The sequence below is a fragment of the Maniola hyperantus genome, chromosome 3 (assembly GCF_902806685.2).
Source record: "Maniola hyperantus chromosome 3, iAphHyp1.2, whole genome shotgun sequence".
Classification (NCBI taxonomy): Eukaryota; Metazoa; Arthropoda; class Insecta; order Lepidoptera; family Nymphalidae; genus Maniola; species Maniola hyperantus.
In genome coordinates, this window is record NC_048538.1 from 15,067,988 (window position 1) to 15,091,342 (window position 23,355).

General features: G+C 36.7%; 1 protein-coding gene across 6 annotated transcripts in view; it reads right to left on the minus strand.

Annotated features, from left to right (window-relative positions):
* Positions 1-23,355, minus strand: part of LOC117996763 (uncharacterized) — a 441,299-nt gene that overhangs the window by 81,280 nt on the left and 336,664 nt on the right. The window contains exon 3 of one of the 6 annotated variants that reach the window (XM_069509396.1): positions 6,020-6,066. The exons of the other annotated variants lie outside the window; for them this stretch is intronic. The gene's annotated coding sequence lies outside the window, so the exon portion shown is untranslated. The remainder of the gene's footprint in view (positions 1-6,019; positions 6,067-23,355) is intronic. 6 annotated transcript variants of the gene reach the window in all.

The window sequence follows — 23,355 nt, forward strand, 5'->3', positions numbered from 1 at the left end:
TCATACCTTAAGCGTACCTATAGTCTGCGACAAGTCGAGGACAAACCAACAAATAAACACACTTTCGTCTTCATAATACGGGTAGTGATAATAGTTTTGCAAGAAAGTACATTTTTTCTAACAGCTCAACTAATTTTCTTTTTTATTTCAGTCCTTTGTTTTAATGCTCACTGTTGTTATAAAAGTGATTTAAACTTCATTGAAACAATCTAAGTTAATGCGTTTATCTTTGTGAAGTAGGTACCAAGAGCGACAAAGGACGTCGTGATCTCTGGGGCACAGAAAAATTGCGTCGCTCCAGCTTTCCTAATTAACGTTATGTATCACGAGTAAGGGTAATATCATATTGCATAGGAGTTAGCGAAAAGCGGAAATCATTAGTCTAAATATATAAAAGGGAATGGTGACTGACTGATCTATCAACGCGCAGCTCAAACTACTGGATGGGTCAGGCTGAAATTTGGCATGCAGATAGCTATTATGTCGTAGGCATCCGCTAAGAAAGGATTTTTGAAAATACAACCTCTAAGGTGGTAAAATAGGGCTTTGAAATTTGTGTAGTCCACGAGCATAAGCTAGTTACAAATAATTTAGTCACAGATTCATTAAAATATGATTGTGCTGGTGATTCCAATGTATAGATCACATAGACAAATCTACCTGTTTGAAGTCTGAATGACTTTGCTTAATTTTGGCGGCTATCATGAAAAATACTGACTATTTGAAGTTAAAACAAAGAATCAAATAGGTACAGTTATTTTATTTTATTAATTTTAACTATTTTGTGTCGTTTTGTATTAATTTAGATTTCAGTTTATTTTGTAGATTAGATTTGATTTTGATTTAATGGTACTTTGATATACATACATATATTAATGTACATCTAATTTATTCGCCATCTTACAGTTTCTTTTAAATTTTATTTAAATCTTTAAATGCAATTTAAACAGTCAAACTGAAGAGTCAACTGAACTAAATCTCCATTTAATGAAAATGTTACCACATACCCATTATAAATTCAATTTTTTTTAGAGTTGTGACGGTATTTGAACACGGGTTATCGCGTCCGCAGCTCCCGTGAACATGTCAAGTTTCAAACGAGACTTTACAGGGCGTAGTAATTCATTTACGTTGTACTTAGTTTAAGCTTATAAGTAAGTTACCTTTAAGTTGCCTCTAAGGAAGACGGAGCTGTCGAGAAGAGACGGGATTAAAGGTTGACAGTCGAAGTTAAGTTAGGTACCATGTTCAAATGTAAATACATCTTGCGTAGTGTGGGAGATGTATACGCTTTTATAGAAGCTAATGAATGTTTTACGTTTTGTTATTACAAATCTATAAATATATAGAATGATTATGTGAGATTAAAAAGGAATCACTTAAAGAGGTAAACTAAAATTTTTCGACAGGAGGTAAGTATCCTGAATTTTTTTTTTAAAATTTAAATAAGATTTTAAAAATTTAAAATGTACTGGTATTTTCTATGACTGTATACTAAACTGTATCAAACTTATGAGTCTACAGTTCATTTTTAAAATAGCTGTGATACACACAGACAGACAGATGGACTGGGTGAAACTCTAAGGGTTCTTTGTTTGAGTACGGAACCCTAAGAAGGTAAAATCTGCAATGTGATTTAATTACTGATTACAATGTAAAGGGTTATAAGTCGCCGGTAACACTCGTCTAATCAGGAAACTAGTGAACCCGAAATATTTCCGGGAGAATATGAAATATGCGGGACCCTATCGTAACCTGTGATACAAGATACGAGTGGAAGAAAATTACGATCATTATTTTATTTTATTTTATTATAAAGGCACACAAAACAGGTTTCAGCTATAAATGGTCCAAATAAAAATAAAAAACAATAGATTAAGATCTAAGCGGTAACCCTTAATATGTGTACACAACAATTCTTAAATAAATAAATGCACTAACTAACTGATAAGATACAATTCATAAAAACACAGAAAAAAGAAATACAAGAAAATTAACTATGAAAAATATACTTAAAGTGGAGAAGATGCAAAATGTTGATAAATATGTTTTTTAAATATGTTCAAATTATTATTAAAAATGTCAATATTATGGTTAGCTGTGAAAAGATCATTGTACAGGCGACACATACGGACAACGGGATTGTAAAAGGAAGTATTGTTCTTATATACACTAAGGGCAAAAGGTCTAGGGTTTCTAAATCGGACATTATAATTAATATTAATCAACGACAGCAATACGGGAGAATCTATTTTGGAGTGAATAATCCTATGTAGAGATATTAAATGATAATACTTCCGGCGAAATTCTAAAGTTTGTAACCCAAAGTGTTTCAGTCTGTCGTGGTAAGGTGTGCACCTATGGCCGAAATGATGCCTATAAGATAAAATGCGAATAAATTTCTTTTGTACGCTTTCTAAGCGATGACAATAATGATGATTATGTCCTAAGACAAATTACGTCATTATGAATGCTAGCTTTTTTCTATAAAAACATGTTGAAAATTCAGTTTACTGTTTGTGTAACGAACTGCGTTTGCATTGTAATGATATAATTTGTGGAAGAGGAATTTGTTTGACGCTCCATAAGCCTTTGAAATAATCACTACTCATATTTTAAAAGCGAAAGTGTGTTAATTTGTTGGTTTATTGGGTTATCCTTCAATCACACCACAATGGAGTTGAAGTCCTGGCGAGTGACATAGGCTACTTTTTATCCTGGAAAAGGAGTTCCCACGAGAGTTTTGAAAGTCTAAATCCACGCGGAGAAGTCATGGACATAAGTTGGTTTTAAAATAATTGTTAAAAAATTTACCGATACCCTACAGTGCGAGCGTAAATTCAACAAAATAACTTCAAGAGATTCGTCACATACGACGACCTGTCAAACATTCACATGTTTAAACATTTTTGGTACACACTTTAAATCACTAGACTAGATTTTAAGTCATTCGAATAGTTGCTATGAGCTTGTAACTTGGGCCGCCATCAAAAGGGTTGAGCGTTTACTGACAGCCGCAACGCAGGTCCTAGTAATTAAATATTTTAACTGATTAACTACGCAAAGGACCGAAGAAAGTGGTTTAAGGTGCACGAGGGAAGTATTATTTTTAATTCACCCGTGACGGCCTAAGATTTAAGAGTGACGTTTGAGAGGGTAGAAAAAAGATTTAACTGCGGAAAGGGGTTGAAATGGATGTTCTTAGTTATTACCCCTTAATATTAATCGTATTATTTATAAGAAAGGGTAAAAAAATGTTTTAAAACTTGTTATATTATGAGGTATGAATAAGAATCATGTCCATGGCGCACTCATAGTAAAATCTATCGCATTCTTTAATGCTGAAGGTGACCTCTTCCATCATTGATGTAGTGGTGCGGTTGCCCCCAGATTCATCCGCATATCCATACTTCCATACTAATATTATAAATGCGAAAGTGTGTCTGTCTGTCTGTCTGTCTGCTAGCCTTTCACGGTCCATCTGTTCAACCGATTTTGACGAAATTTGGTACAGAGATAGCTTGCAGCCCGGGGAAGGACATAGGCTACTTTTTATCCCGGAAAATCAAAGAGTTCCCGCGGGATTTTGAAAAATGTAAATCCACGCGGACAAAGTCGCGGGCATCAGCTAGTAGTGCTATAAATATGTGTTTGATCGCGTATAAGTCGACTTAGTAACTGAGTATAGTTTTTTCTTTGTTAAGTTTTGAGACTTCACACTTAGGATTTTAGATTATTATTTTATTTCGTGATAAGCAGTGACACCGACTGCTTAATGTGCTCTCCAATGCACCGGAGAAAAGATACAGACCAATTTCGGAACTCTAAAATCAGTCAGTCACAATCGAGTACCCATTGTCGACATTAACAAGTCGACGACTTCAGGCCGCGTGATGTTAAATGATCACCGCCGCCCATGAACATTTGCAGAACCACCAATGCGTTCCCGGTCTTTTCAGTAATTCGTTAGTACGCCCCTTGAATAAGCTCATGTTATAATTTAATGGGAACACCGCTGAAAGGAGCTGATTCCACAGTTTGCATGTGCGTGGAAAAAAGGATCTGGCACAACGGACGGTCGAAGTACACCAGCCACCCAAGTGGTGAGGGTGAAATTGTTTGCGGTTGCGTGCGGTGTGGTTGTAGAAAAAGGCACGTGGAATGAGATCAAACAACTTTTCAAAGCATTCCCCATTATAGAGGCGATAGAACACGCAAAGAGAGCTAACTTCTCCGCGGTGCTCCATAAGCTTTCCAACGAGCCGGTTAGTTTGGGATCGTCGAACAGCCCGCTTTTGGATCCGATCAAATGGAAGAAGTTGATACTGGGGTGCTCCAGCCCAAGGGTGAGAACAGTACTCATTCTGTTAAAAATAATTCTCAAAAGCTACGATTCACTCTGAGTTCTGACAAAGAAAAAATAAACAAATTCACAACATAAACATCCCCTTTACAAAGTTAGTTGTAACATAGCCTTTTATAGTTTTAAAATGAAAACTTCTTTGAAAGTTTTTCCTTTTAATTAAAGAGCAAAGAAACCAAAACAAAAGCTTGTAACAATACAAGAAACGGGCACTGAATTAATACAGTCCACCAACAGAACTAACTTTTGCTTGCACATAAACGTTTGTGCTTCAAGACTCGAAGAGAAGTTTAATTACAGGACTTCTAGTGTTAAAGGCTTGAAGACTTTATAGCGGTAACTATAAGGTTGAAGATGTAGCGAAATGATATCTTTGAGCTGGTGTTGGGTAAGGTAAGGTTACAGTGAAATGCGAAAAATATGTGATGCTATATCATATATGCAGACATTTTTAAAACGCAATATTATTTTTGTAAATAAATAAATACATTTAAATAATAGGTCAAAGTTTAAAAACAAAAATCTTTTCGAAAAACCGACTTCCAAGACCACTACAAAGATTTTTTTTTGTCTATACGTACGAGTATGTTGAAGTCGGGCGAGAATCACGCGTGGATTTCTAGTTTATGTTGGCCCAAGCTTTGGACTCAGTAGCAGTTCAGAGTGTGCGGTGTAACACACCTGGTCCTGGGAGGGTACAGAATGATCTCTCGATCTCGAATCCCAATACGATCGTCTCAGATTGCCGTTCCATCGGACTGTGAAATGTGAATGTGAGGGAATAGAGACTGCATAGTGGGCTAGTCTTCGTTGAGAATATAGACTGCCATGGATATGGAATTAATTCGTTCCGGGGGAACACATTATAATTCAGAGCCTCAATAGCTCAACGGGTAAAGGAGTGGACTGAAAACCGAAAGGTCGACGGTTCAAACCCCGCCCGTTGCACTATTGTCGTACCTTCTCCTAGCACAAGCTTGACGCTTACTTGGAGAGGACAGGGGAATATTAGTCATTTAACATGGCTAATATTCTTTAAAAAAAAATACTAGAATATGCTCGTAACTTCGTCTGTGTATGTTTAGGTTTTTCAAAACTCCCGTAGGATTTTTTTTAATTTTCCGGGGCAAAAAGTAGCCTACGGGCTTCCCTGGGATACAAGCTATCTTTGTACTGAATTTCGTCAGAATCGGTAAACGGATGGGCCGTGAAAAGCTAGCAGACAGACAGACACGTTTTCGCATTAATAATATCAGTATGGATTGCATCGCATTTTTATCGCTTGGACTATCTCATAAACTTGATGGGTGATCGGCCTAAGGTAGGGAAATTTCTTGGGCTATTTCAAGGGGCGGGATTTCTAATCATGGCGTCCGAATGCCCGATGAGGCTCGACTCATCAAAGTTCTCGGATTAAATTATTTTACGGGGAAATAAAGATTAATTGAACCGTTTCAAAGGATTTACGTCGGTGTAGTATTTCGAGATGGTTACTGTAAGGACGTTCATGTTTTGGTTTAATATTCGAGTATATTGAGTTTTAATTTTTAATATATTATAAAAGGACTAACTGACGAGTTTTCACCTAGCTATTTATTTAATGATATGATAAGTTCTTATGCTTAGAAGATAATTTAAAAGCTTAGTCTTACTTACGGAAGATTTTGATACGCAAAATTTCATGGTTTAGACAGATTTCATACCTGAAACAAAAAAGGAAAACAATATTAGTATTAGTAGATAATGGCTTCAAGATAATAATTTATTCATTTTATCGGCACCAAAACTTATAACTTATCCAAGTTTGAAGAAGTGTCAACAAATCTTATAGTAAGACTCGCCGAAGCTTCTCGATCGATACCATACTTCCGATGGCAAGTTATTCTTGGCTTTATAGAAAATTTAATTTCCTCTTTCATGAAATTCACACTGAATATCGGATGGGAGGAGTTTTATGGGTGGGGAGAGGAGGGGAGATGGGGGGGGAGGTAGCAATCGAAATTATAATAACCGTGACGTTCAGTGAAAAGATTTGTAACGTTGCGGTGATTAAGGAAGTCCTTTATATGTCAGAAGCAGGGATTGTATTTTGATTCATTATTGTATTAAAGTTGGATTTTAAAGAATTCAAACATTTCAATTTAAGTCATGTTGGATAGAAAATTTTATGTCAGGAAAGCAGAGTTTTCAGTCGATGATCTACTGCAAAGTACGAGATTTTATATTGAAAATTAATTTTGGTAGATATTTTTCCAATTTTTTATTGTTTTTTAATACTTTTCGTTTTGACCTGTTTGTGAATTGATCAAAATAAAAAGGTCTACTTGAATGAAACATGGACCACTGAGTGTGGCGGACCCCGACTTTCACCGAAGGCACAAACAAGCTTACAATAGTGTACCCAAATGGATGTATCTGGAATCTACGAGTCTACCAAGTGACAAGTGATTGAAGGTGTGGTTACAAATGCACAACCTTGCATTTTCTCAGATTTAATTACACCTAAGCATAAGTAATGTAACATTTTATCCCATTTGAATTTAATAAGAAATCTAAAGGAGCCATTATGTGTACCTATAAAAGCTTATCCTTAAAAAATTCGACCCTCCCGCTAATGTCCCACGGGAGGGAATAATCTCTCCATTTACTTTAAAATTAAGTTTATTTTGTCATTAAGTTGTTTGATACATAATTTTTGTTTAGCGAAATATTACTACGGGCTTAAGGAGTGTTTGATTTGTAGTGGGATGGTCTAAATGATAAACGTATAGCGATTAACCAAAGATTGGTATATTGGTTATGGATTTATAATGCAGTGTCTTGACTATTCCTATTCATAGGTATTAGTAGGTACAAGTAAATTATCAAAGTAATCATCGTTCATCATCATTTGTCTGGTGGGAGGCTTCGGCAGTGGCTAGTTACCAGTTACCACCCTACCGGCAAAGTCGTGCAGCCAAGCAATTTAGCGTTCCGGTACGGGTGCCGTGTAGAAACCACAGGGGCATTGGTTTCATAAAACTGCCATAGCTTCCAGGTTAGACCACTTCCATCTTAGACTGCATTATCACTTACCACCAGGTGAGATTGCAGTCATGGGCTAATTTACATCGGGATTGGAAAAAAATCATCATCAGCATTATTTGAAGCCATCGCAGGTACACTACTGTTTTCGTGGAAATAAAAATATTTGTTCTCCGTTTAGTGTAGTAACTTGTTTGCCAGAAGCTGCTGAGATGGCATTGAAGTTGCGCTCAAGTTCACTAAAAGTTGATATTTTTACTATTTAATAAATGGAGTAAAACTTTGCCCCAGTAAAACATTTTAAAAGCTGTTTTTTTTGCAAGATAGGCTTGCGCTTGATGAAAATCATCAGTACCCATATTATAAAAATGTGAAAGTGTTTGTTGGTTTGTCCTTCAATCACGTCACAACGGTGCAACAGATAGACGTGATTTTTTGCATGGGTATAGATAAAGAACTGGAGAGTGATATACGCTACTTTTAATCCCGGAAAATCAAAGAGTTCCCACGGGATTTTTGAAAAACCTAATTCCACGCGTACGAAGTCGCGGGCATCAGCTAGTGCTAAATAAATAGTCATAATGAGGTCTAGGTTGGAAGCACGCTTGCTTGAAAGATGCCTGATCACTCTTGCCTTAAAAGTATTTGGGCTGTTATTTTATTCAGTAAATAAAAATAAAACCTGTGAACGACAAAAGGCTAGACTTTTAAAGTGATATAAAAATAAGACTACGCCATACGCAAACTTTGGAATACTACTGTTACAATAATAGTAATGGTACAATTTTTCTATATTTGTGTCTCATTTTTGGCAAGTACTTCCTACACCAAATACTTTGAGATAACCGTATAAAATTACATCACGCAAACAGAGACGTTATAAGGCATGGGAGCAATGACTTTGCCAAGATTTTTTGGCACTGCACTCTATTATATCGCTCAACTTAATCTAGATCTATATTTACTACCCTCATTCAGTCTGACATAGACAAACTTATGCTAGTATAAAATTAGAATTTAGATGTGAAATCTAAATATAGAAATGTAAGGTTTTTAATTTAAGCATTATTCTACGTTGTTCTACGAATAGATGTGGATTAGATTTGTAGTTTTATTTTTAAATTCAGAGTACTATTTTTGGTGGAAAATAAATGACTTGACTCGGATTTTTATATTCACTATCACGCTTGATCACAATCACACTTCATTGCAAGGAATGATGCGGATGCGGTCTAAGATGGGACGCGTTTGTCTAGAAGACCGTGTTCTAGTAAAGTCTACTGGTAATAGTTGGTTGATTGTGGTTTTGCCAGTCTCTAGAGTCTAGAGACTGGCAAAACCACAATCAACCAACTATTACCAGTGTGAAGATAATAGTTATAAAATTAATAATTGAAAAATAACTTTATTATTTTAAGAGAACTTATTTTAAGCATGGTAAAAGATTTGAACTATGGCATTTTGAATACGACTCTTTCCACGGATACAGTAACAGAGGTTTTATAAAATCTCGAAATAAACCTTTAATATGTTCAAAGTTCAAACCGATAATTTCCTATGACTTGGAGCACGCTCTATAGATTTCCATCGCCCCCAAAAGATTAAGTTATTTAACTGGCTTTCAATATTCATGGTTTACTTAAGAAAAGTTTGCGAATTACGCTTCGTTAAGAAAATATAAAACTAAACTCTGGACTTTATCGAGACTTTGGAAAATTAAATACGACTTACACAAATTATGTGCGGAAAACGCTTTATCGATCGAAGTTTTAATAAGTACTACAATAATTTTACATTTATTAATGTAAAATGTTAAGACATATTTTTGGCACTTTTATCTATAATTAGAATTAAGTCAACGGTCTCCTCTCAGAGTGAGAAGCGTTTGGCCATAGTCTACCACGCTGGCCATGTGCAAATTGTATACTTCACACACCTTTGAGAACATTATGGAGAGGTCTCAGGCATTCAAGTTTCCTCACGATGTTTTCCTTCACCGTTAAAGCAAGTGATATTTAATTACATAAAACGCACATAACTCCGAAAATTTATGAGGTGCGTGCCCTGGATCGAACCCCTGACCTCCGATTAGAAGGCGGACGTCCTAACCACTAGTCTAACACAGCTTCCAATATATATTAGCTAGCAATATTTAATAATTTAGGGATTGAATTAATAATAGAAATATATCTAAACGTAACTAAAGTAGTTGCTGGAATAATAAAGGCATTTTTCAGTTTATTTTAACCAGCCGTCTTCCTAATAAATTCACCGCGCACGTCATGCAAGGGTTGTAACGTGGTTGTAATTATGACAGACAGACAGACGGACAGACAGACAGAAAGGGTTGCTAATTACATTAAACATCATGCGATAATTCATTTAGCGACGTGTGTACGTGACTTGATTATTCAATTTTTTTCCATGGTATTAATTCATTGAAAATAATACAACATACAGCCGTGATAGCTTAGTGGTTAGGACGTCCATCTCCTATTCGGGAGGTCGGAGGTACGATCCCGGGCACGCACCTCTAATTTTTCGGAGTTATCGAGGAAAACATCGTGAAGAAACCTGCATGCCTGAGAGTTCTCGAAGGTGTGTGAAGTCTGCCACTCCGCACTTGGGCAGCGTGGTGGACTATTTCCAAGCCCTTCTCATACTGACAGGTGACCCGTGCTCTGTAGTGAGCCGGTAATAGGTTGATCATAATAATGAATACAGATTGAAAGGCTTGCCTAGAACCATTGTCTAGAACTCATAAACCTAAAAAATCTTAGAGATAACGCAGAAGCTTGGTTTTTTGAATTGAGTTTTCATCGGATATAATATTTTGCGTTAATTTATTTAAATTAATCATTAATCTTGGGTTCTATTTTCGCCCACATAATTAGGACCAAATAATGCTCCTTCAAAGTGCAAATGTGGGCGAATGGAAATGAACCATATGCATGCCAAAATTCAGCCCAATCCGTCCAGTGGTCTGAGCCATTGAGCTGTGCATTGATAGATCAGTCAGTCAGTCAGTCAGTCAGTCAGTCAGTCAGTCAGGCAGTCGCCTTTTCTTTTTATATATTTAGATTTAGATTACATTACCTTACGAAAATTCAGTGAACAAGTTGTTTGCTTGATGTAATCTTCTCGTACATCTTTTAGGTTAGTTTGTAGCGAAGATATAGTTTTTAAATCAGTTATTTTTTCTGTCTTTAAAACCTATGAGTATAAAGCAGGTTTTGCGGATTCTCATGAAAAAGTTTCTCTAAGCTTAAACAGCTCGCAAATGAACCTCGCTTCAGTTAGCTATTCACATACTCTACATGAAAAAAATAACAGTTTCTTGAAATACGCAATCAGCGTGTTTTGTGCGGCGTTCGTGATTGCCAGCATTGAGCCGGATCTGGAAATGTGTTTAGCCTTCTGACTTTTGTTGGTATATTTTGTGCTATATTCACACATTTTTTAGGTCGTGACCCGGTACAGTCGGAATAACGTGATTGTTTGGTATAATAATTTAATTGATTGTATTTAAGATTTTCAGCTGGTAGCCTATAATAAGATTAAGTACTTTATTATAATGAAAATGCAATAACTTCAGTTTTAGTTTTTTCCCGCAACTTCGTTCGGGTGGATTTACGTTTCTTAAAGAACCCGTTAGAATGTTTCAATGGATGTGCCGAGTTTGTCTAAAGTGTGTCTTAACACTTTATTTTGATTCACACTACTAAAAACTGGAAGTAAGGCAGGATGTGAGAGATGCAAGCAGGATGCAAGAGTCTCGCTCTGGAAGAATTCTTCAAAATTCACTTTCAACATTAAACTTACCATTACCTTCAAAATTGTTGTTATTTATTTTTATGTATTTTATTTTTATTTGTACCAAAAACATTTACAGTTGAGAGAAAAAGAGAGTAAAAGTGGACAGGGAAGCACTTATCTCAATGAGAGATCTCTACCAGTGGCAGTGCGAGAGGCTGTAAAGGGAGTAGAATAGGTTTTTATTACGATCTTCAAAATCGTATTTAGGTACATCGATTTTAAAGAATTGTTTTCGTATAAACATGATTTTGAAGTTGAAATCCCACGTTGAAAGCGAAAATTAAGTTCATGTTACTTGGCCAATGCTTTTAATGGTTTTTTGGTACTTATGTACGCGTACCTACCTTTACTGTATAGTTATACAGTAAAGGTAGGTACGTATAATAAGTCTCACTTTTTTAAGGGTGAGCCAAAAACATGTTTGTATAATACGTATTTCATGTCGTCTCTTAATTTTGAAATGGCATAAAAAATCGCATCTTTTATACCGCTCCCTTCTAAATGATCCCTTAGGAGGCCCTTTCAAGATCCCCCTAAGCATCCCTGTTATGTCATATTAAGGGCTAATTATGCTTGTATTCTTGTGCCCTGTTTGGCAAAGCTACCTTTAGTATAATAATAATATTATCTCCAACATCCCGTAAGATTTCCAAGAGCGAATATCGAAATAGTCAGTCTCTCATGACTGAAGATCGATCTATGGCGATCATCTGGTCAAGTACGGATTCACAGACCTTTGAGAACATTATGGAGAATACCCAGCCATAGGTTTCACGATCACGCATCGGACCGGGCACGCGTCTCTAACGAAAATTTAGGGGTGCTTGCTCGTTATCGAACCGATCCCCCGAATTGAACACCGACATCTTAGACGCTAAGCGATCACCGCTTAATCATCTTGTTATAATAATAATAATGTTATTTATTTCAGGCAAATTGTACCCATATTATTACAGAGTTCAAATATAAAATAAAATAAAATTTTAGATTCTAAGGTAAAAAATCAATATTTGTTTGGTGTACTATCATACTCTGGTGTGTTTAGTGGCGGTATTCGTAAATCGCTCTTTATATCTTCTAAACACCAAACCAGAAGGCCAAAACTTTCCATCTAAGAAGGATCCCAGTCTGCTGGCAGGTATAGTTATAGTATACCTTAAACGAATTAAAAGACGTTTCTTTATTTTGTTTAAGTTGCTCGACACTAATGCATTGTTCCCCTTTGTCTGAAATATGCTCCAAGATATCGAGTAAATGGATATACCTAGTATTTTTCAAGTTTTGTACTGTCGATATTCTTCTACAAGTACGAGTAATTCTACACACTAAATTATGTAAGATAAAATTTCCAGCTTTAATTTATTAAAATCCTGCCTAAATAATGCCATAAACTTCTTTTATCTGAGCATTGTATAGTCTATAAAACAATAAGAGTGTTATTGATACAATAGTCAAACTGCTACTCAAGTTGGCTCGTAAAAAGTTTTCATATCGTCTGCGCCATTTTTGGCCGGCGACCGCACAATCTTGGTGGAGTAGTTTGTGAAACCATAAAAGTGGTCGTTCAACCCTTCCTCAGTGGAACGGATTATACAGTTCTTACGTAATAGGTTATTGGACTTCGGTAATGTGCAAGTTTCAGTTGTTTGTTACAGTTTTGTTATTCACGTAACTTCAGTTTTGTTAAAGTGCGATAAGGTGATATTCATATTATGACTATTCGATGCTCGCGATTTCGTCCGCGTGGATTTAGGTTTTAAAATACCGTGGAAATTCTGGGTTAAAATAAGCCTATTTTATGTAGTAACTAGCTTATGCTCGCGACTTCGTCCGCGTGGACTGCACAAATTTCAAACCCCTTTTCACCCCCTTAGAGGTTGAATTTTCAAAAATCCTTTCTTAGCGGATGAATTCGTTACAATAGCTATCTGTATGTCAAATTTCAGCCCGATCCGTCCAGTAGTTTGAGCTTTGCGTTGATAGACCAGTCCCCCCCCTAAAGGGGTGAAATAGGGGTTTGAAATTTGTGCAGTCCACGCGGACGAAGACGCGAGCATAAGCTTGTAATTAAATAAAAAATTGTAAAGGGAGAAAGACCGATTTCAGAGGTCCGAAATTGATCCTAATTTCTTTCTCCAGTGTATCAGAAACCAAACAATGCAAAAGAAGGATTAAAGTTAAACAAATACGTCGCGTTTGGTACGAAATTAAACATATACCTCTACAGTATGATCGTGAGTACGTTTCGTTTGAACCCCCTTTGCAACCTTACCGTATAATAACCCCCCTTTCAACAATCATACCGGTCCTTACCTATTTACCTAGTATGTAGAATAATCTTGACTAGATAATATAAAAGACGTGTATCAAAGGCCGTCCTATGCATACAGCTTCTGCGAGCCATTTAATTGGGTTCGTCTGTTTGTCTGTGTCTCTACAACTCTTTTGAAACATGTTTACAATTTATCGTAACGATTTATTGTTACTACCAACTCGGAATAGTACCTACCTACCTACTTACATACCTATGAAAAACAAACAAGTTATTTTAAAAGTGAAAAGATGCAAATATTTAACAATTAACAGCCGATATGTATTTTAGATGTAGAAAATAATGTTAAGAGAAAGCTTTAGGTAATATAGCACACATTACATAAAGCCCAAATAGTGTGTAATTGTATGTATTTATATGTGTATAGTTGTACTAATTGTATGTTATATAATAGTGATTATTGCATGAATTTCTTTAAAGTTCGAATATTAGGTACGTCCTAGGTCATTTAGCTGTTAGTGGCATCATTAATTACCTACATATTAGTATAATAATTGGTAAAACTATATCTCTATTGAACTCAAGCAAGCGCATAACATAAATCGTATCATCGTACTGCAAACAAACATTACTCTACAACTATTTTTAAAATAAAAGTAACATAATTTTTCGAACGTTAAATTAAGCAAGTAAGAACAGATTTCTGGAAACAGATAGGATTGGGTTGATTTACGGCTTTAGGATATGAAAATATCGTTACGACAAAGTGTAAACGTGGCACATCGGAAGTATTATCATGGGTCGTGTTTGCCCGACCCTTCAAGCCACTGGTTTGCAGGCTCTTACTTTATTGATAAATTATATTTGCTTCATGTTGGCAAATATTTGAGGATATTGGAACTCACGGCGGGCTAGCGATTCATTCGATTATGCTTGTACGAATGCCAATGCGTTTTCCGAGCTTAAACCCGGAGTTTGCTCGACTAGAAATCCGTTGTACCAACACAATACCTCCAGACTATGGAACGTTGAATCTATATTATACTAGATTTGCTTTTAGTTTATCCCGTTGATAGTAATAAATATGTAATATTTAGGAAGATAAAAAAATAAAATCTTTAACTTAACCGTATACAGGGTGTAACCAGAACGCTAACAAAAACTTAGCGTTATTGTTATAATTACCTTAACACAATCCAATACCAATACCTAACCATTTGCCTCATTTTGTAGTTTTAGTGATTTAGTATTTTTCAACCGCGCGTGCAAAACTCGGATCAATGCTCCGCCTACGGCGTGTCACTGACTCCATATGGCCTACTTACGCAACGTTCGTTAAACGTCTAGCGTCAGTCAGATGTTTTATTTGCAATAGATTGTGAATTTTTACAAAATATAGGATTTTTAAGGACGCCTTAATACTAAATAAATACATTTCATTAAATAAACTTCTAAATTCTAATAGGTAGGTATGCCGTTTTAAGCGAATCTTTGCACATACATACATAAATATAAGGTGTACTACTATATGTGGGTATATGTGGCGATCCGTGCGACCATTCCTATGACCGTCATAAAATAAACATGGGATATCAAAGAACCGAAAACAGTTTGAGTGGGTGAATATCACCCAAACGTGTTTACTCAGTCCTAAAGGTAGCCCGTACATTTTATCTTTAATATTACATTTAAAACCAAACTCCAGTAGCTTAAGGATAATATTATTGTATAGGTACCTTTCTAAGGGTGAGATCTATAGAGCGCACTCTGACTTAGCTTAGACTTAAGACAGAGTTAAAACGAGACAGAACTATATCTCTCACATAAATCTGTCCCGTTTTAACTCAATCTTAAGTCTGAGCAAAGTCAAAGTGCGCTCTATAGATCTCAGCCTAAGTAGTAGCACCATAATTAACCTTATAAAATACTAGCTGGTGCAATCGCATCGCAACGCAACGCATCGCATCGCATCGCAATGCTGCGCAACGCAATGCAAAGCAACGCATCGCATCGCAACGCAACGAAACGCAACGCAATGCATCGCAACACATCGCATCGCAGGGCAACGCAACGCATTGCATCGCAACGCAACGAAACGCAAGGTATTGCATCAATCGCATCATCCTCCTTCTGTGTAAGTCCCGTCATAATAGGTTGAGACGTTCCGAAGATTAGCCCGTTCTAACAGATAGGGAGACAGACAGACAGGCAGACATACAAAGATTTTAAAATCGTGTGATTCAGTTATGGTACAGTTCAAATTACCACATGAGCTTAATTTGAGGTAGTTATTTCGAATTTACACACAGACACTACTTACAATTTCATTTATTAAAAAAAAAGTATACCTAGATTCTATGGAAAGCTAGACTAGTAGCCCCTAATAGATAATGAGTGGCTCAGCTCGCTCGGACGGTGTTTGTGCAGCCACAGGCCACAGGATATTGCTCGCCGGCGGCTACTTAAAGGCGCAAGAATTACTCGCGTTTGTATTTTTTTCTCGCAGTTGCAGTGTCGACTGATTTGTTTAGGCTATCTATTACGCTTTCATGTGCAATAATCACAATATAAAAGGAAAAGGTGACTGACTGACAGACTGACTGACTGATCCATCAACGCACAGCTCACAGTTCTGGACGGTTCGGGCTGAAGTTTGGCATAGTTAGCCCAAGGGCTAGCTTGTAGTTGATAAAAAACAACTTATTAGAAGAAAGGCAACATACGAGCAATGGATAAAATTATTAATAATGAAAGTTAGTTTAAGTTGCCATCATTAAAAATAAACTCGCCCATAAGTAGCTCATTACGTCTCACCGAAAACTTCGCAGACAGAAAGGAAGTCTCAATATTATTTTAAAATATTCTTCCCAACTCGCAGGCTTCTGCAAAATTTATCATCCTTACTCTCATCCAGGGAGATATTCTATTACTAGAGCGTGCAATTACTGCAAAATTGCCTGTTAGACCCATTACGCATGGTCGACTAGTCGCCCGGCGACTCAGTCGACGGCGACCGTTAAAATCTATAATTTATATGGAAGTCGTAGGGCCTATGCACATGAAGTCGCCGCGACTGCGTGCATATACATACTGCTACTTCCATATTATAATTTACAGATTCTAACGGTCGCCGACCGAGTCGCCGGGCGACTAGTCGACTGTGCGTATTCACAGACTAGTATCTATCCTTTTTGTCGTTAAGTAAAATAGCATTTAGACCCGTTTTAAATCTGTCAATCATTAATATCGCCGAGTTATTTGCTGGTTCTTCACAGTAGGAAAGGCATAAGTGATTCCTAATGTTTATATATTATTATGAAAACCAACAAAAATCAACTAGCGCTGGGCGTATGCGGAAGATATATGTACGCCAAGTAGGTATCTTTGTGCCCTACACACATTTGCTGAGTGTGTTGCAATAAGAGTAAACATAAATACATTCGCTTCAAGCGTACTTTTTCTAAATTACGTGATAGGAGTGCATTTTTTAATGCCTGGTGTTTTAAGTATGTTCCTCTAGTAATATAACTCTCTGGTTTTATCACGTTATAGATGAAGACAAAAATTGCGATGACGTAAAACCGTTTTCGTCCGGATCCATATTTTTTTTAATTTTCGCAAAGTTTGAGCACCGGATTTGATTATACAGCCAGCCTAACATTTTGCAGTTTGTATTTCATGACGTAGGTACTATGAGTCAAAATGTATGTTTACATTTCTCACCAACTTTTGTTTTGTGATATTGGACGGCTTTGAATTAGTTTTGGTTTTACAAGTCATAGAAATGGGAATTTCAAACATTTTAAAACGCCTGGATACCAATGCTTTTATCAAATTAGTTGGGTTAGCATTTAAGTTACATTTAAATTTAAGTGAGATTATTATATCTTCTTATATATATAAAAGGAGAAGATGACTGACTGACTGATCTATCAACCACAGCTCAAACTACAGAACGGATCGAGCTGAAATTTGGCATGCAGAAAGCTGTTATGACGTAGGTATCCGCTAAGAAAGGATTTTTGAAAATTCGACCCCTTAGGGGGTTAGAAAATTGTGTAGTCGACGCGGACGAAGTCGCGGGCATAAGCCAGTCTATTAAACAATACAAATCCAAAAATATTAGAACAAAAGATCGGTCTATAGTTGGGTAATTGGCAAATTATCCTAGATCTTCATACATAGTTCTGAAATTAAAACTATTGATCGAACGAACAGTTTGTGATTTCTGTAGCACCGAAATCATTATTTTAGTATATATATTTTATAATCTGTTGGGTTTACATGTCATCTATCTCATCTCATTACATATTTTGCAAAACTCCGTGCAAAGATTTAACTATGGAACAAATGATCAAGCAAATAATATATCCTCTAGCTATGCCTTTAATACGTTTGAATCACGTTTGAATAGTTCGTTGGAATGAAAGCGCGAATGAATAGCTGACTCACTGAATAGCATCGCTGACACAGTGACTGACTCTCATTACACTCATGATCTAGAATGAAGATAATCACAAAGGGAGGATAGAAAGGCTTTTTAGACTTCTAACAAACGCATAGAAAGCAAAGCAAGCTTTGATGTAAAAGACAAAAAATCATTATTAATTCTTTAGGAAATATGAAAGTGTCCCTGTTTTCATGTATTTTTTACCTTCAAAAGGATATAATTTGCATTGTATTTCGAGTTTCGACCGACTAAAAAGTACTGCCATGAGTTTTTGATTCTTTTAAATGTGTAAATGTACTTTTGCTATAAGTAAGAATTTGTTCCCTGAGATACTTAGAGCGGTTACGCACTCATCCGATCCGAGTTTTGTTTGCATTCGAATTAACACCATTGTCTAAGTATATCAAAGAGAGTAATTTAACAAAGGTGATTATTTCCTTCATGTTTTGAAATAATATAAAAATGAATACGTACTTCAGCCCTCCGTCAAATATAAAACAATTTCGTTCAGTACGCGTCTCAACTCTCGTCAAGCTACGCTTCCGAATTCGTTATCCCCAATTTTTCCCTCGTAAAGCGTAATCATGTTACAGAAAAAACTTATTTCATAAAGTCAAAAGGAAAAGGAATTAAAAGAAAAGGAGCTGTTTCAATGCGGATGGTAGCGAATTTGCACAGACTTGAAGAAAAATGTAGATGAAGCTAATTCATTAAAATGAGGCATACTTTATGGAAATCGTGCGCTGGCCGCAGAAGTGTCGGCCGACTTCGAGAAGTGTAAGAAGATACAAATAACCGAAAAAAGAATTAAATGGTGTTCAAACGAAGATACCATAGTCATGCAGTGGACTGCAACAATCTGTAAACAATGATGGTGATGATAGTTCAGTGAAAATAAGTATGGGTTAGTGATTTTTACTTATAAAAGGGAGAAGTTTTCAATACATCTACATCTACAATGTACGTTGAAATCTGAGCTGACATAATGACTTTTACATTGCAGATAAACTCTCAAAACATTGACGCAATTTATTTATTAAGTTAAAAAGTATATTGATCAGCTTCAAAGCTTGCCTTAAACAGGCTCTTTTTTTGTTTGAAGTCTGTATTGTGAAATCTCAACTACCGTCAGATTTTAATTAAATGCTAAATTTTTTAATTGTGTTCAAATCGTCTTCTCCGATTCTGGTTAAATATTTTGAAGTTCTTACTATCTACATTATTCTATTAGTCTTAGGAATTTATTAATGTTTCTTGTTTTAATGGATTCTTTGTAGGTTCGGTACAATTGCGGGGAGAGTCGGTAACAAAGCCTGTGTGTACAAGGATTTTTGCACGCCGTTTGAATATTTACTGTTTGTTAGTTTTGTTCAGTTTCGTTTATTTTTCGACTTTTTTTGATTAGTTTTGCTTTTGGGGTTTGTTTTATTTAGCATCTAAGCAAGTTGTTATTTGAATAGTTTCAAATAGAATCTATTACAATGCAGTCTTGATATCTTTACTTGTAGTCTTGTTTGAATAGTCCTTTAAATTTCAGGTAGGCTACAAGCCTGGTAACCGGCCTCCACTTTTTATAGCACGCTCATACATGTCAAGACGTGTATCTATATATGTTTGTATGTATGTGCGATGTAGTCTGTGTTGCTACATGTATGCGTCACACACAAGCGTACGGATTTGTCTCTTTGTCGCTTTTTAAAATATAATTGTATGAGTTTTACCTATCTGGGATTTTTGGTAGGCTAACTTACTATAGCTTCCTGAAACCATTAAAGATACTTAATACACAATACAAACCATAAATAAGAAACATAAGACGGGGGACACCTGCACACCCGCACTCGCCCGTACTGAGTTAGTGCGGGCTGTGCGGGCGTGGGGGGCATTTCCTCCCCGATTGCGTACTATACAGTAAACATACCGACGTATTGTAACGATACCGCTCTTTAGGTAAGAGGAGTCCCTCATATTTGGCAAACTCGCCAATTTGCGTAAACTACAGCGTCTGTCAAACATAATCTGCAGGGAGGGGGATTTTCATATCGCATGAATATTTTATAAGACTCAAATTCAATCAGAAGTTGCACGGGGAGTCGGGAATTAGCCGGTTTGGAGTTTTATTGAGTTTTATGCAATTATAAACAAGTGCTCTTCAAGTTATATTGTCAACGATGTTTCAACTTTTGTGAAACTTTTGTGTCTCGCAAATGTCCATAGGTAATTATTGCTGCATTTTTTTAATTCGAGCAATTGAAATAACGCAAAAGCAAAGTGTCTTTCAATAAAAACTGGTAACTATAAACTCGTTTAAGCAAGCGTAGTGTGGGACGCCCTCCAGCACGATGGACCGACGATATAAAGAGGCTGGCGGGAAGTGGCTGGATGAGGAAGGTTGAGAACCGGGTGTGTTGGCGCTCTTTAGGGAAGGCCTATGTCCAACAGTGGACGTCCACCGGCTGATGATGATGATGATGAACTATAAACTAAGATACAGTTCGCGGCAAAAAGTATGTACATCGGCTTGTAGAATGACATTTCGGCTTTGTAGAGCGTTTTCTCTGTCACTCATGCCTATATGACGTTTTGTCGGCTTTAACGACAGAGTCAATGCTCTACATATCTGCTATCTTCTTCTAAATGTCGACGTACATTACTTTCGGCCGCGTGCTGTAAGATGATTATAACGCTAGGAGCTTTCTTGGGATGATAATGCGTGTCTGAATTTGCACTTGTATGGTTTAGTGTAAATATGTGATGACGTATACCTAGTATGCGACAGGTCCAGATGGCAATTGGGGTGGGGACGCTCCGCTCACCCGCACAGCCTCAACGCTAACCTGGTGCGGAATATCTCGGGTGACGTGCGGGTTTGCGGGGCGTCCCCCCTCCTCATGCCCTGATTGCCATATCGACCTGTAATAATCGTTCTACTCTGGTCTCAGATTACCTCAATTATATACCATGGAAATCATAGTGCTAATTTTGGATATATAATCAATTAGTTGTAATTTTATAAAATAAATTTAACATAATTGTATAAAAAGAATATAATAATCGATTTATTAATATTTGTATCCTGAAGTGTCAGTAAATATGCGGGGATTATTTAGATTATATTAAGATCTTTGTAAACTACCCATATTTAGCAAAGAAATAATTTCATTTCATTTGTATATTATATGCATTGTTATGAAATTTCATGTTCATTCATTTCAAATATCTTTATTGCGAATATGGGTAAAGAGTGGAAATGTTACATTACACTTATTTCATTTTCTTATCAGAAAAACCGGCCAAGTGCGAGTCAGGCTCGCGCAATGAGGGTTCCGTACTAGTCGTATTTTTTCGACATTTTGCACGATAATTCAAAAACTATGATGCATAAAAATAAATAAAAATCTGTTTAAAATGTACAGGTGAAGACCTTTCATATGATATCCCACTTGAGATAGTCACTCACTTCGAAAGTTGAAAATACTAATTATTAGTTCATGACCACAATTTTTTTTTTTTTGTGTGATCTAACCCTTTATTCACGGTTTTCAGATTTTTCCCCAAATGTCAGCTATAAGATCTACCTACCTGCCAAATTTCATGATTCTAGGTCAACGGGAAGTACCCTGTAGGTTTCTTGACAGACCGACAGACAGACAGACAGACAACAAAGTGATCCTATAAGGATTCCGGCTTTCCTTTTGAAGTACGGTACCCTCAAAGTTACACAATAAAAGTGGAGCCGTTTTAATTTCATTCTACCCCCGATTTCTACGTGAAAAAGGCTTAAGTGCACCACTTATTTAAATGTTGAGTGGCGTACGCTTAACCCAAATTCGTGGCGCGTACATGCAGTTATGTGGAGGACGCGCAGAGTACGCGCTGTGACATACATCAGCTGGAACGGTTTGTACAGGCGGCCACTTATTCTTGATATTTCTAAGCTCTATCCACGGAAATAAGTTATCCCGTGAAATTAGGTTCTTTACTCTTTGACACGGGACAAAAATAGCTCGGAATGAACATATTCACAATGAAGAAGTAGACACCTTCGCATTTGTAATATTAAGTTATTATTACAATCAGCATAACTCCTTGCGTAAGAAAGACCAAATCCATAGTGTCCACCAACCAGTTGGACCAAGGCCAATAGTTTCGTTTGTGATTGGTTTGGTCTTATCTCGAAAAATAATTAAATCAAAATAGGAATTCCAAGCAGACAGTGGGAGGTATAATCTAGTTTGTACCTAATAATACTAAAATCGAATGCACTTATTATTAGATTTTAGCGTAGACTTTGCTCATGTAGCCAATATTTGCAGCGCAATGTACACGGAAGCAGTAAATCAGAGCTGCGAGCAAACTCCCCTGTTGTATTATGTTTATTACATGTATTATGTTTATTCATGAAATGCCTCATCTACGGAAAGCGAGTCTTTGTTTACTTTCAGCTCACACCATGATGTAACGTTCAGGGTTAAGGGCTTTTATATTTGTCTTAATAGTTTGATAGATTACAGTCGTTTATTATTGTCGACAGTGATAGCCTCAAACTCAAATCCTTTGTTCAGATTGGGGTATTATTGTATACACTTTCTGATTATCAATCGCTGAATTGCAATACAATGATGTAGTGGTGATAATTTATTACGCAAACTTAAAACTCAAGCTACTGAGTGAACATACATATCACAAATTTCGTCACTGGTAGCAAGCGAACGAGACGCAGGTTCGAATCCTGCCGGTTCGATAGGATTCGAACCTACGAAAACGGACAACTCCATTTGGATAGATATGCCAGCACCTTTCTTTCTGGGAAGCTGCATAATTTTGTGTCTTATCTCACTTGCGAAGGCCTGAGGCCATGTGCGGATTGGCAGACTTCACACTTTCTTAAAACGCACATAGCTCCGAAAAGTTAGAGGTGCGTGCCGGGATCGAACCCCCGATCTCCTGAATAGGATGCGGACGTGTTAACCACTATGTCACGGCTCTTAATATTACCTAATATCACTACATTTTTATTCAGAAATCAGTTTAAAATTCATATTTTCTTAAACTGTTTCGTCATAAACAAATACGTAAGTCTATTCTTGCAACGTTATCCTGGCGAAAGTAAAATTTGAATGTAAAATGCGGAGGCTCGGAAGGCGACAAAAAATGCTTATTCAAAGTGTTATTATTTTGGCGAGGCGCGGCCGCTAAGGCGTTCCACAGCGGATGCGAACTTAGGATTTTGTGTGTGGTCTGAGTTACAGCGTTTCTATAGTCCATTTTTCCTTAGTTGGCTCAAAAAATAAATAAATTGCACACACTTTTTCGGGAAAACGCGTTAGTGACGCGATTTGTCCGGCGCGAGACCCTTTTAGGGTTCCGTACCTCAAAAGGAAAAACGGAATCCTTATAAGATCACTTTGTTGTCTGTCTGTTGGTCTG